Raw genomic sequence first — 15,945 nt, 5'->3', positions numbered from 1 at the left:
GTGTGTGTGTGTGTGTGTGTGTGTGTGTGTGTGTGTGTGTGTGTGTGTGTGTGTGTGTGTGTGTGTGTGTGTGTGTGTGTGTGTGTGTGTGTGTGTGTGCGCCATGACAGTGCATGTGGTGAGTAGGTCATGTGTGTACTCTGCCCTACATCTCTCTGTCTCCCCATAATTCCCCGTAGATGTATAGGACAGTTAATGCTGAATGTGCATACAGTGGGAGGTGTGCGTGCGTGCGTGAGTGCGTGCGCTGTCTGCGCACATACAGTGGGAGGAGTGTGTGTGAGCCTGTATTTGCACAGGTATGAGGTAAACATGACCTCTTTTTATCTTTACAGTACAATGTGTACTCGTTGGGGGGCATTGTGTGTGGATTGTACCCTTAAATTGTTTGTGTATACGACCATTTTTGTGTGTGTGTGTGTGTGCGTGTGCGTGTGTACTGCAGTACCATTCCCATGGCTGTTTGTGTTTCAAATTGTATGTTCATTGTGTGAAGCATTATTACAGATTCCTTTTTCCTCAGTCAACAAAAGTCCACACATGCTTCTTTTGTCAAGGAAAGGTTTATACACAAACAAAATAGACGTCAAATCACACACAAATACATATAACACCTATAGAATTCAAATAATTACAGAGCTTATAAGCTTTTGATGGTATATTTTCATCATTGTGCGACATTGTGTGACCATCAGGCACTATATAGCGTCGCAGTCCCGCCCCCTACCAGGGCCCAGGAAATGATTCTCCGTTCATTTTCCTCATAGACATTTCAGAAAGTATTTATTTAAAGACGTTTACGCCGCGGACAAAGCCAACTCTTGTCGTGACAAATCATGACAACAAACACAATTTTTCGGGCCAAACAAAGAATTAGAAAGTAGAAAAAAACGGTAGGTTACAACACTTTTTTTGTTGTTTTTCTTCTATGTAATTATTTGTTTGGTCCAAAATATTGTGTGTGTTGTCATGATTTGTCACGACTCGAGTTGGCTTCGTACGATGCTTAAAAGGTCTTTAAAGGAGCATTCAGTGATTTGGGTGATTTGGAAAACCACCCAGTCCGCCCCGGTAACAAAATGTGCACATGCACGCTCTACAGTGGGGGGAAGTGCAACACGCCACCAAAACTGAAACTAGGGTTTGTTGACCCCAGGGGCTCACTGGGGACAGGGAGGAACTCCTTATATGGTCAGCACACTCTATAGTAAGGAGGATTACCCAGAAAAAAAGAAAAAATAAGTGATATTTGAATTAAGTAAAATAACTGAATATGCCTTTAAATAAATACTTTTTGAAATGTCTATGGGAAAAATGCATTGTGATTCATTTCCTGGGCCTGGCGTCGTCATGAAAGGGGGCAGGACTGCGACGCTCTATAGTCTTCTTCCAGTGTCAGGATCAGTATCAGAAACACTTGATCTTCATCACATTTCCTGTATGTGACTCTGAGCAGGTTGGTCCCGAATGGTTGAATGCAGTGATTGAAAAAGTACTCGTATATATATATATATATATATAAACTGCAAAGTACAAAAGTATTGGCATCAAAATGTACTTAAAGTACCAAAAGTAAGTACTCATTATGCAGGATGTCCCGTTTTCACAGGTTTTCAAATACAATCTTTTGAAAATAGCAGATCTACAAGCTATCTACAAGCTGCTATTTTCAATTGGCTGAGATGGATATAGGACTGAAGTGGTCACTGGTTACTCTATGTTTTGTAAAATAATAAAAAAATACAAAAATAACTAAAGTTTTCAAATAATTGTAGTGGAAAAAAAGTACAATATGATACGACGTAAAAGTATTGAACATTGGAAATGCTCCAGTAAAGTAAAAAATAACACCTGTGTGAACTGAGCGGTGCAGGGTGCTCAACAACACCGCTGGCAGCTGTTCGTAATGTAATTAATGCACATTAAAGAAAATGTTTTGGGAAAAGGCACTAAATAAATGCACAATGTACCATGTAAATGTGGTTCATTCAAGGAATAATTGCTGTGACACATGATTCAGTGATAATAAGTGATATCCCGACACTAAAATGATTGACACAGGAGGCCCGACAGTGGCTCTGGACGGAGCCACGTCCAGCAGAATCAGACGGTTCCCCTGACTGCTCCATCCCGGCTCATCCTGCCATGCATGTTGTTGAAGGGTCCTTGAACAAGACGCTGAGCCCCCTATAGCTGCCCCCTGTCAAGGTCGGTGCCCTCCCTGCATGGTTCACTTCACTGTGGTGTATATGGCTGAATGTATACTGTACATGCAGTATACCTGCATGGTTCACTTCACTGTGGTGTATATGGCTGAATGTATACTGTACATGCAGTATACCTGCATGGTTCACTTCACTGTGGTGTATATGGCTGAATGTATACTGTACATGCAGTATACCTGCATGGTTCACTTCACTGTGGTGTATATGGCTGAATGTATACTGTACATGCAGTATACCTGCATGGTTCACTTCACTGTGGTGTATATGGCTGAATGTATACTGTACATGCAGTATACCTGCATGGTTCACTTCACTGTGGTGTATATGGCTGAATGTATACTGTACATGCAGTATACCTGCATGGTTCACTTCACTGTGGTGTATATGGCTGAATGTATACTGTACATGCAGTATACCTGCATGGTTCACTTCACTGTGGTGTATATGGCTGAATGCAGTGACGACGACTACGTGGGGGCTGCGGGGCTCGAGCCCCCTTGATGATTTTAGGGGATTTCTAGTTTTTCTACAATTCGCGCAATTCTCGTCTTGCATTGACTGTGTATATCGCGCCGCTCTCTAACCATCCAAGTCTGGCACCTTAACACGTCTGTTTTTCTCACTGTCCGGGGCGGGGGTGGTGGGGGGTGGACCGCGTTGCCTGTCCCTTGTACACATGCAGATCAGGCATTGAAATGCTAATCTGGGTGCTTAACCTGCCAGGTATGTGTGTGAGGAGCTGATCACAGGGGAGGCGGGGCGGCACGGGCCCCCTTGAGGATTATGAAAACTATTTGTCCCTGGCTGAATGTATACAGTACATGCAGTATACCTGTAAATGGCAAAGTCTAAACTTCTGTAATTTAGACAGCATTTTATGTAGACATAGCACTCTAGTGTATATTCATAGGTTCTTTGTACAGATAGATATTAGATGGATATTAGACAGATGTTAGGTTCTTAGCTTACTTATGATCCTTATGAATGAATGAATGAATGAATGAATGAATGAATGATTTTATTTATTTAAGTGTCATGCCACCTTGTGGCCCATCCCTCATGGGATTATATGACACCTTTTCACACAAGTTACAATAAACAGTTATACACTTATAGTTCTTTACTTATACTGCTGATCGCATGCTACTGATCGCATACAGCATAAATACAAATACAATAAATCAAATCAAAACAAAACAAAACATAAAACAAAACACCGTAACTAGCATACGTATTTCTTACTGGCTGTACATGGCCTTTTTCCTCAGGTCCCATGCTTTCTCTAGATAATTTGCCAATTTAAGTATTTTTCAAATAAACAGTTAATAAGTTGTGCATCATTCATATCCATCATATTAACATAGTTTATATTATTAAACAACACTTCTCTCATCGCACCATAAAAAGGACAGTACAACACAAAGTGACACTCATTCTCTATTTCATTGAGATCACACATTTGGCAGATTCGATCTTCTTCATCTAGCCCAACATAACGACCCGTTTCAATATAAAGTGGCAGTATACCTCCTCTAATCTGGGCACAAAGTGATCTTTTTTTCTTTGGCAGATTAAATAAAACATAGTTTTCAGTATAATAGTCATAGATTTCTCTATATGTACGTAATTTTGGTTTGCTCCAGATCTCTTCTGTCCAAGTACGTTTGATCTTATCAAAAAGTATCTCCCTTAGCCCCACAATATTAACCTGCTCCGATCCAAGAAACACATCCTCAATTCCATATTCACAGAACATATTACGCATGTCCTCTATCCATGGTCCATTCTGTTGTTTGTCCCAGTTAAATACTTTTTTTGTTAGTCTATTATCATTCATATTTACTAATCTGTTCCACAACCTAGCAGTGCAGACCTTCCACCGGACCTCACAAGGTTCCCATCCCATATCTCCTGAGACTGCTGCCATTGGTGCATATTTATGTACACCCAGGAAGTATCGGAGGGCTCGGTTATGTACGGCTACACTCTTAGGGAATCTCCCATGACCCCAGACTCCAGCACCATAATCTAGAACTGGGCAAACACATGCCTGATAAAGTGTTGTATAGGTGCGGAACCCAACATCTCTAAGTACCTTTATTTTACCAATTACTCCTCCTAAGGCTCTGCCTGCAGACTCAGAGAGGACTGTGGAACCATGAACCAAACTCATATGCTCGTCAACATAGAAACCCAGATATTTATAGGACTTTACATAGTTAATCTTTTTTTCACCAAAATAAAACTGATATTTACTAATGGGAGTTAGAAAGCTTCTGAAATGTATCACATTTGTTTTCTTTTCATTAATAGACATCCTCCATTTTTTACACCACTCATTTGTATATGAGAGCATTTTTTGCATATCAGATTCACTTTCGGCCAGTAAGACAATGTCGTCCGCGTACAAAAGGATACTCACTGCAAAATCTCCACATTGCACACCACAGTTTAGTGACTTAATTGTACATGCTAGATCATTAATATAAGTTGCAAATAAAGTAGGCGAAAGATTATCTCCTTGTTTTACTCCCAGTGGTGTTGGAAACCAATCTGTACAAAGTTCATTTATTTTAACACAGGCTACCGGTGCACTGTATAATGATTGTAATGATTTGTAGAACTTTCCATTCACTCCATATTCAGACAATCTACAAAAGAGTAGGTCCCTGTTGATAAGATCGAAAGCTTTTTTGAAATCTATGAAACAAGCAAATGTTGGTTTCCTTTCATCTAACCTAGTCCTTATTATTGTACATAGTGAATAGAGATGGTCAATACAAGCTCTGTCTTTGCGGAATCCATTTTGTTCATCTTCAAGTAGGTGTCTATTCTCTAGATGGCACATAAGCCTTTCGTTAAGTATAGAGGAATATAATTTGTAAACTGTACTCAATAGACTGATCCCTCTATAATGAGTATGAGTTGGTTGTGATACTGTGATAGAATACAGGTTCTATGAGTAGGATGCAGACGAGGTGATAATCAGTCTCTGTGGAAAGCATCAGACACATCAGTACAGTACATGCGCTCTCTCCCGGAACAGTTTGCACAACCTGTTTTCAGTTCTGCCTCTACGGAAGCGTTGCTGTTTTACTATTCTGTCAGCTTATGTGTCGTACAAAATATACAGCAAATGTTGTCCAGTAATAAGTATAGCCTACTATACAATATGTTCTACCATGTTCACTGTCACACTATGAATGAGGCCTCTATGCCCGCCTTGGTTGAGGAGTTGGCGCGCTGGCCGGTTATCTGCCGCCAGACAACCATGAAGTATTTAGCCTTATTCATAATTAGTTGTGTGCTGTGTCGCACCCAAAAGAAAATGTTGATATAGCCAATCTACAAGCTCACACCATGCCGCAGAGCAACGTGCCGTGAGCTTGTAGATTGGCTATTTTTGTTGCGTGACAACAATCTGCAAGTTTTGATTTGTGTTTGTGTTTGTGATTCAGTCTGTTGGCGCTTAGTTTGTCCTGCGGCTGGTGAGGCGGGGTGTTTATCAGGCCTGCACACGGTGATGGATCCCTGGGGTCAGGACAGGAAAGACCGCGGGGAGACCGCATGCAGGAAGCAACAGAGGTAGAGGTAGGACTCCTGGGAGAAGTGATTCACTGGCTGTACGTGTATGTCCTGCTGCTGCTGTAAATCACTTTGAACTAAAGTTTCATGCATGAAGACGCGTGCACGACTCGAGGGTACAGTATATTCTTCTTTAGTGCAACCGGACCAGCTTCCAGGGCGGAATACACGGAGGGAATGTACTGTATGTCCACTGTACATGGTAACTGCGTATGAAAATTAGCAGAGACATAGTAGAGTCGATTTGCGTGTTAAAATGTTGCACACGATGTAATCCTCTGTGAGCGCGCCTGTGCCTCAATGTATCCACGATCACATCTATTCACATTTATGTCTGTCCGTTCAGAGCCCTATCTCTCTCTCTCTCTCTCTCTCTCTCATTCTTTCCCTCACCCTCCCTCATCGCTCCATCACTCCATCGTCCCCTGCCCGGCACCCTCCCCTCCCCTCCCCTCCCCTCCCCACCGTGTGAGCGTAGTCTGGGCGCGCAGCCAAGTAGTGTGTTTTTTTGAATGGATACCTGATGCGGCTGATGAGACTGGCTTGGGGGGAGGAGCTGTGTGCCAGTGGAGTACTGAGAGAGAGAGAGAGGGAGAGAGAGACAGAGAGGGAGTAACCTAGAGAAAGGGGAGGGAGGGAGAGAGAGGCAGGCAGGCAGGCAGAGTGAGCTCTCTGGCAGTCTGTGGCCTTGCATAACACACGTTGGAGCAGCAGCGTTGCACGGTGCAAAGACTTCATGTGAGCAGACACACACACACACACACACACACACACACACACACACACACACACACACACACACACACACACAGAGAGAGAGGGGGGCTTCCTCCAGCGTCTGCTCGTTGTCGGAGGAGGGGGAAGCAGGCAGCACTGTGAAGGCTAAGCGGGGTGGTTGTGTTGTTGCTTAGCCCGGACGGAGACCAACAGAATAAGGACCAGAGCAGAGGAACCACGGCACAAAGGAGGGGATTCAGCAGGAGCGAGCGACCCCACGGAAACAAGTCCCCCTGACACACACACACACACACACACACACTCTCACACTCACACGCACGCACACGCACACACACACGTAGGCAGCAGACAGAAGGAAGCCGTGGACATGCTTCGCAAACGGCGCCCGTGGAAAGACTGGTGAGCTATTCTTAGCCTCTCTGGCCGGGAGAGAGGGTGTCTGTTTTCCTCTTGATTGGTGTGATAGTAGTTGTTGGAGTATTTTGTGCTCTGCCCGCTCCACTCATGCGATCATCTCATTTCTAAAGCACCCCGTCCCCCCCTGCCTATACCAATCTACCCATCTGCCCGTGCGTGACAGTGAGTGTGATTAACAGCAGGAATCCTGTTTGATTTGTGGGGAAGGTTTGCTTGTTGAAAAGGCAACAGACAGAGACATCTCCCCTTGTGTGTATTGTTCGTATATTGTCTTGTTTTGTTTTCGGTTGTATGTATTGTCAATTGTCAGTCGTTTCGTTGTCATGTATGTTTGATTAAAATTCAATAAAACGTAAATTGAAAAAAAAAAGAAAAGGCAACAGACAGGTAATGGCGTGTGTGTGTGTGTGTGTGTGTGTGTGTGTGTGTGTGTGTGTGTGTGTGTGTGTGTGTGTGTGTGTGTGTGTGTGTGTGTGTGTGTGTGTGTGTGTGTGTGTGTGTGTGTGTGTGTGTGTGTGTGTGTGTGTGTACATAATTGCATATTTCTCTCTGTGCTTGTAATGTTGTGTGTGAGCGATGTTATGTTGGGCCAGTGATGCAGAACTCTGGAGTCATTGTGAAGACAAACAGCCTCATCTCTCTCTCTCTCTCTCTCTCTCATTCTATATGTCTCTCTCTCTCTCTCTCTCTCTCTCTCTATGCCTGTTCTTGTCTGCTTTACTGCCGCACGGATGGACCGCCCCTTAAAGGGACAGGCAGGAAAAGCGACTCATTTGGACTTGAGAAGAGGCTATACTGTAGTACTATAGTATACTCTACACAGAATCTGTCTTGTACGGAGGATGAATGATTGTATTGGAATGGGGTGAAGTTCGGTCTGTGGTGCTCGAGCGCACACACACACACGCACACGCACACACACACACAAACGCGCACACGTATATCAACACCCTCCCCCTCCCACCCTGTATCATGTATGTATAACGTAGCCCAGAGTAGCCTTGTCTGATAGTGTTTTTGTTTGTGCTATATATAGCCTTTCGCCTCCACCTCGTACTGGCGTGCCTTATGGAGGGGTATACCTCGTACTGGCGTGCCTTATGGAGGGGTATACCTCGTACTGGCGTGCCTTATGGAGGGGTATACCTCGTACTGGCGTGCCTTATGGACGGGTATACCTCGTACTGGCATGCCTTATGGAGGGGTATAGACATACAGTGTTTCCTCATTCGGCGGAGGTTGTGCAGGCTGTATACGTGTTTTATCCACGTTGCATCATTTTGCCTTTCAGAAGAACAGGAGGAGACTCCTTTTGCACAGACAGAAGCGTAATTGAATCCCGGGCGTATAGAGTGTATGGCTAGGCAGTGAGAAGTTGTAACCATAGGGGAGTCTCTCCTATACGCCATGGGTCTATCCCAGCATGCAGTCTGTCGTGGAGACGTGTTATAACCATAGGAGTCTCCCCTATGATTATAGGAGTCTCTCCATGGAACCATAGGAGTCTCCCCTATGATTATAGGTTTCTCTCCATGGAACCATAGGAGTCTCCCCTATGATTATAGGTTTCTCTCCATGGAACCATAGGAGTCTCCCCTATGATTATAGGTTTCTCTCCATGGAACCATAGGAGTCTCCCCTATGATTATAGGTTTCTCTCCATGGAAACATAGGAGTCTCTCCTATGATTATAGGAGTCTCTCCATGGAACCATAGGAGTCTCCCCTATGATTATAGGAGTCTCTGGAACCATAGGAGTCTCCCCTATGATTATAGGAGTCTCTGGAACCATAGGAGTCTCCCCTATGATTATAGGAGTCTCTCCATGGAACCATAGGAGTCTCTCCTATGATTATAGGAGTCTCTCCATGGAACCATAGGAGTCTCTCCTATACGCCATGGGTCTATCCCAGCATGCAGTCTGTTGTGGAGACGTGTTGGAACCATAGGAGTCTCCCCTACATACCGCACGCATAGAGTTATAAAGGATAGAGGGCAGACCGGGAGTTGGTTCCATTTGTACACTCTCTGAGTTAAATTAACTTTGATTTTACAATATAAATTGGGGTCACAGAGATAGAAATGCCATTAAATGGGGGTCCGTAGCCTAATGCAGGTCAAACGGGGGGGTCATTGAAATTAAACGGGTTGAGAATCACTGCTAGAGTTGTAAAAAATCTTCTCTTATGGGGGGTCCTTGGTGTATATTTTCAGATGGGGGGGGGGGGGGGGGGGGGGGGTATGCGGGCTAATGAGTATCATTTTGGGGGTCCTTGACATGAAAAAGTTTGGGTCTCGGGTCCCATTTGTGGGTCATGGACACATTGTTTTGGGTCATCATGGGACATCATGTGACATCATCAGGGATGGAGATGTGGAGACCCTGATGTCATAGTAAATGTGACCTGCTGTCGCAGTTAAGCCCATATATGGAGATCCCTGATGTCATCAATATTGGCCAGCAACTCTACATCTGACCTCAAACCCTTAGATCTCCATATGGATATATGTCAGAACCTGTTCTGACATTCCATATGTTGATCCTTCCCCATCCATCCTTCCTCTTCGATGTCTCCCTTTTGACTTATACCTGTCCATTCAAATTTCAAACTCTAGACGGGCCTGCCCCAAAGTTATTAGTGCAGCTGTGCCTGGCAGCCAGCGAAAACTAGAGTTCTCAACAGGCCCACCTGTCCATTCAAACTCTATACGGGCCTGCCCCAAAGTTATTAGTGCATCCGGCGAAAACTAGAGTTCTCAACAGGCCCGGAAATTAAGACCCGGCCCTACCTATGGGCGCTCATCAAACCCTGTACACTCAAGAGAATGTCCCCGCTACCACCCTTAGATCTCCATATACTGTATGGAGCTGACCTGTTCTGACATTCCATATGTTGATCTGACCTCATGAAACCCTGTACACTCAAGACACATGCAGGGCCAGCGTGAGAGACCTAGAGCAGTGATATTCTCAACCTGTGGTACGTGCACCACTGGTGGTACTTTAACCCCCCTCTGGTGGTACGCAGAGGACTCACAGTGGAATTCAATATTTATATTGCTACAGGTAGTTCTTCTGACCAGTGCAGGAGGATGCTAAACGCACACCAGTCTTGGTAGTGGTGCCAGCTCACGGCAGAAACATCTAAAGAGTTAAGTCTTAACCCATTTTGACCTGAGATCAGATTCTAAAAATGTCAGTGGTTCGTTGATTTTTCAAAAATAGCAGACCTACAAGCTCGTAGCGCGCCACTCGGTGGCGCGCTATGAGCTTGTAGATCTGCTATTTTTCAATAGCTAAAGCATAACATAATGCTAACACCAAAAGGGGTTCCCGCCCCAAAATGGTTTAAAAAGACAAAAGAGTGGCCGCACACACTGCCAAAGTGCCGATTATTTATTTGGATGCAGAGTAGAATAGAAACCAACGTTTCGGCAGGTACAACTGCCTTCTTCAGGGTATAATGTAGTTCTTCTGACCAAGCAATTGGTTGAAATTGGCTCTCCAGAGTCCAGACGTGCTGAAATGAGCATGGCATGCAGCACACCTGGCCGTTAATGGAAATTTTGAGAACTGATTAATCACATTAGAAACGGCAGCATTATTAGCTTAGGAATGGAACAAAAACAGTCAAAGAATAAATGAATTACATTTCCCTCCTGTGTGTGCAAACTGTGCATAGCTGAATAGGATGCGGCAGGTCTATCTATGCTCCCGTATTTTAACATCAGTTATTATGGTGGTACTTGGGAGAGCCAAATATTGTCTGAGGTGGTACTTAAAAGATTGAGAACCACTGAGGTAGAGGAACCAGTGGAAGCAGGAAGGAGACAACTCTTACTTGGAGACTACAGCATAGAACACGCACGCACACACATACATACAAACACACGCCCTATTCCTGGGTTTTCTGAGTGGGCGTTATTTATAAAGGAGCCTCGCTCAAGTCGTCGTTGAGTTGAGTGTGAGCAGAGTGCTGGTTTAATGCTCCAAGTGGCTCCTGCTGTACTCTTCCGCTGCCTGTCATCCCTCGTACTTGTCTTTGGTTTTGAAGGAGAGAGGTAGGCTTCATTCCACTCGTGTTTGAATGTATTTTTGAGACAGACAGTGGGGGGAATGAGAGGGGGGGGGGGGGGACCGTGTCAGGGAGTCACAGCAGGAGGAAAGCCTCTGACAGCATTTAGTCTGAGGTCGGCAGGGCAAGTGCGGGTGCATATCGTTGGTCCGACGTACTAACAGTCCGACACGCAATAGTCCGACAGTGACCGACACCCTACACCTAACCCTAACCGCACGCGGAAGCCACAGGTTGAGTCTAAACCGGCCACGTATGAGTCTTAACCCAGTGGTTCCCAAACCTTTTCATGTCAAGGACCCCCGAATTGACACTAATTAGCCCGTGGACCCCCATTTGAAGAGATATGCCAGGGACCCCCATAAGAGAAGATTTGTTATGGCTCTAGCAGTGATTCTCAGAGTTTGGACCCAGAGTTTGACATGCAATAAGCTACGGATCCCCATTTAATGGCATATCTCTGGGACCGCCAATTTATATTGTAAAATCAATGTGAATTTAACTCGAGAGTGTACAAATGGAACCAAATGGACCTGTTAGGGTCCATTTGGTTCCATTTGTACACTCTCAGAGTTACAGACCCATAAGGGTCCATTTGGTTCCAAACTATTTAGCTGGGGGACCCCCTAGAACTCCCTCAAGGACCCCTGGGGGTCCCCGGACCCCACTTTGGGAACTGCTGCCCTACACCTAACCCTAACCGCACGCAGAAGCCACGGACGGGTTGGGTCTAAACCGGCCACGTATGTGTCTTAACCGGCTATGTATGTGTCTTAACATATGCCCCCCGGCAAGTGCACATGATGTGTTTAGATCAAGGTGAGGTAGTAAGGTAGTTTAACCACATGCAACCCGAGCATCCTTATTGTATTTGTCAGGCAAACATTCAGAAGCGTAGGGGAACAACATTTGGCGAAAATATCCCATCTACAAGCTCTCAATGGGTTCAGGTTAAGGTTGACGAGAGTACAGACCCCTGGGGACCCCAGACAATGAATTATATGGGATTTATATGGTTAAACTCTAAAAGTTGACCTTTATGGGTGTATTTTTGCACACTCAGGATTTTGCTGTGTATTTTAACCATTACAGTGTGGGTGTGATACCTCTTATTGGATGCTTGTTCCATGGTTTCCAGCTGCTGTAAACAGAATCCCATGGCTTTTCCTCTAGATATCCCCAAATGGAATGGGCAGATTTGTCCATCCAACACTTTGTTCCAAACATTGAATCTTGAAAACTATTGGCTAGGGTGTAAGGAGAATCACAGACTTTAGGGGCCACTAGTGGGGCCTTTAAACTATTAGGGCCCTATTTTCGTCAGTGCCTTACCTCTTATACCTAAACTTCTTTACCTTTTTTACTATTTTGAAGTGAGTGGTGCAACAGCGCCCCCTGTTGGTACCATAAACATAGGGACATACAGGATGGACATAGGGACATACCACTCAAAAAAGTCACTGGCGAAAATAGGGCGCTTAGTCTTGTTTAAGGCATTTCATCTTAAATTATGCGCAACCTGCGTAGCTAGTTCAGGCAGACAACTCGTGAGCACGCCTACCTGATCAGGTGACTATAGTCACATCATGCACTCTTTACCTGATCAGAGCGGCTATTGAAGCTTCTCTGCCTACCTGCTCATTCCTGGCTTCTCTCCTGCTGTGCTGACGTGTGTCGTTCCGCTACTGCTGCCTCCCTGCCTCGCTTGCTGCTAACCTGCTGCTCATGAAGTTTTGCAAATCCCACCGCCTCCCCAGCATCCACCTGAAGGCTCTGTTTGATCCCCCGGGGTCTTAATTCATTCCTTGTAATTCTATTTGGCTTATAACTTCACTAAAATGTTAATCTTACAGGGAATGAATAGGGACAGAGCCCTGACGCCAATCTATGCTTCATATATCTATGCTCAATTATGCTCAATAAATATATATTCTAAATTCATTCTAAGAGTTGTCTGGCTGAAATAGTATTGTGAAGGTAACTAGAGAGAGGGATGACACATTGTACCACTCGTGTCACACAAGGCACATTTTAAACCAAAGACTTTGTCATTAGGCCCTAGCCGCTGTGGAGCGTGTACAACTGTAAGTGAGCGAGTGTCCAAGAGGCCCCTTCCTGTCCTGTGCGGTCTGTCGGGATGTTCATGCAGTGAAAGCTCTCCTTTGTTCTCGGTGGCATCATGAAGGGCGTGTAGCCTATATTGTTGCTTTCAGTGTTATATTAATAGGCATCTGTGAAAAAAAGTAGGCAAGGTGTGTGTGTGTGTGTGTGTGTGTGTGTGTGTGTGTGTGTGTGTGTGTGTGTGTGTGTGTGTGCGTGTGCGCGTGTGTGTGCGTGCGTGTCTTTCTTTATATCTCTCTCTATCGCTATCCCATTGTGAGCATGTGTGGGTCTGCCTCCTGGGCACATAATGGAGGGAGGGAGTCCTTCTGTAAGGACATGTGGTTTGAAGACAGCCCCAGATCTGCAGCTCATTTATAGCCAGTGGTTCCCAAACTTTTCAGGTCGAGAGAGACCCGAAAAGAGAGATCAGACGTCTGCCCGCGGGACCCAGACTAGTGAAAATATCAGATCTAACGCTTCGTACCATGTTACGAGCTTGTAGATCTAGTATTCTAGTATTTTTTCATTATTATTATTTTTAACTGTAAAAGTTGAACGAAAGTTGCTCTATGGTAGAAATAGGTCAACAATACAAATGACGCTAGTTTTGTGGATTAATTTATTTGTAATGCGTGGCCCCCAGAGTGACCCCCGTCCCCCACCAAATGACCGGAACTACTTCATATTCACCAAAACTCCCACCACGGGACTCGGGCAATCAATTAATACCTTTGCAACGACTATATTAATGGAGTATTTCCTACAGCTAAAGTCCAAAAATCTGAACTATCCCTTTAAATAAATGTTAGGCGAGGCACCTATTTCCCCCACATCTGAAGTGGGGCAGTCGAGGCATAAAATACCAGTGCAATTATTTGGTCCCAGTCCAGTGCTGTATCTCTACCTATACTACACCTATACCTATACTACACTCTCCTGCAGTATCTAAAAATAAAATAAAAAAGGGGCCAGATAAAACTCTGAAATACAATTTCTATTCAGTTCAACCCTGTTGTGATTTGTGAATCCCATTGTAAGGCCCAAACCACACCAATGCAACTCCTTGCAACAAAACCGTTTTAAAGTCATGTCACACCAATGCAACTCCTTGCAACTGCCATTGGGGATAATGGTCGCACAGGCCTGGCCCAAGGGGCCAGTGAGGCGCTCCAACGTTGAAGCTCTGGGCCCTAGTGGTAAGAGGAAGGACTGCAGGCGGACCCGTGCACGGACACGTAGGACCATCACTCCCTACGTCACCCATACGTCACCCCGGACCTCAAATTTGAGGTCCGGAGGAGGTACTTCCGGCAGTCTTCCGGGTGCTTCAAAACGCCACTGAGCAACTTCATCGAAATGAATAGCTTGGGGGCGGGGCTAGTGCTCCAGTTCGGTCTCTATCCTTTATATACTCTATGGCCTGGCCCTGTCCATCTGGGGGTCCTATTAAAGAAAAACGGGCGATAATGTCCAAAACTCAATCGAAAATCTGTTTTGGCCGTCATCTCTGGAATGGAAAGTCCAATCTGCTCAGTTAAAAGCTTGTCGGCTGCATGACTTTGAGGACATGTTTGGGGAAACTCCCGGGGCAACTCCCGGGGCCCTCCCGGGGCCCTATAGGCGTTCGCGTATAGTTCGCGAGGCCGGCACTGTGGTTTCCTGCAACTACTCGCAACCGTTTGCATGGTTGCAAGGAGTTGCATGGCGGATCATTGGTGTGGTTTGGGGCTTTAGTCGATGAAATCAACACTAGTCCGCAGCCTAATTTGCGGTCCTTGCCATGACAAAGTTTGAGAAACACTGGACGAAACGCAGGATGATGATGGCTGGTGGGCTCGCCCCGGGGCTTCGTGCTAAAGTGGTGTAAACTGTAAAGTGGTGTAAAGTACATTTACTCAAGAACTGTACTTTTATTTCCACTCCACTACATCTCAGGGGAAAATATTTATACTCCACTACAATTATTTCAAAACTTTAGTTACTAGTTACTTTTTTTTGGGGATTATTATTACCCACTACAGTTCAGCCCTACATACATTTCGGCCATTCATTTTGAAAATAGCCGATCTACAAGCTCACAAGGCGTCGCATCGCATGTAGATTGTAGCTTGTAGATCTGATATTTTCAAAAGATCTGTATACGTTTGAAAACATGTGAAATGGGACATTCTTTCGGTACATTTTTCGGTACATTTTGATACCAATACTGTTGCACTTTGTACTCTAGTACATTTTGAATTCCGGGACTTCTACTTGTATAACTTGAGTATTTCTGAATTGCAGTATACTTTTACTTAAGTAAAACAGGTGAGTACTTTTCCCACCACCACCACCACTGTGCTAAACGTGGTTTTATAAAGGTGATGTCACCTCATCGGTCGCCTGCCTGCCTGGGGATTAGGTTCATTATGGCGGTGGCGGTGGCGGCGGCGCGGGCTGTTGCACGGGCTGTTGCACGTGCGTGTGCATGCGTGTGCATGCGTGTGTTTGTGCGTGTTTGTGTGTTTGTGTCGTATGCGCTGCAGGCAGCATCAATGTGGGTCAGGAGAGGCAGCTCTCTCTCTCTCTCTCTCTTTCCCCATCCTCTCTTACTCTCTTCTCCCTATTGTTTTGCTCTCTCCTCTTTTCTGCCATATTCCTCCTCTCTCTCTCTCTCTCTCTCTCTCTCTCTCTCTCTCTCCTCCTGTCCTTTACTCTCCTCCTATCACGCCCTCCTCATCCTCACCACCTCTTTCTTCTACCTCTGTAATCTTCTCTCCATCTCCCTCCCTCTAATCTCTTCCCCTCTCTGTTCCTAAGCT

General features: G+C 45.1%; 1 protein-coding gene across 2 annotated transcripts in view; it reads left to right on the top strand.

Annotated features, from left to right (window-relative positions):
- The first annotated feature begins 2,071 nt into the window (after positions 1 to 2,071).
- Positions 2,072 to 15,945, top strand: part of LOC306925491 (ataxin-1-like) — a 37,098-nt gene continuing 23,224 nt past the window's right edge. Inside the window, exon 1 of one of the 2 annotated variants that reach the window (XM_079504339.1) lies at positions 2,072 to 2,208. The gene's annotated coding sequence lies outside the window, so the exon portion shown is untranslated. Of the gene's footprint in view, positions 2,209 to 6,605; positions 6,948 to 15,945 lie in introns of those variants that run through there. The other variant, XM_079504340.1, reaches the window with a different exon arrangement.

This window comes from Electrona antarctica, assembly GCF_951216825.1.
Source record: "Electrona antarctica genome assembly, chromosome: 6".
NCBI classification, from domain to species: Eukaryota; Metazoa; Chordata; class Actinopteri; order Myctophiformes; family Myctophidae; genus Electrona; species Electrona antarctica.
Note: the sequence above shows the minus strand (reverse complement) of the source record. Positions and strands in the feature narration are given on the sequence as shown.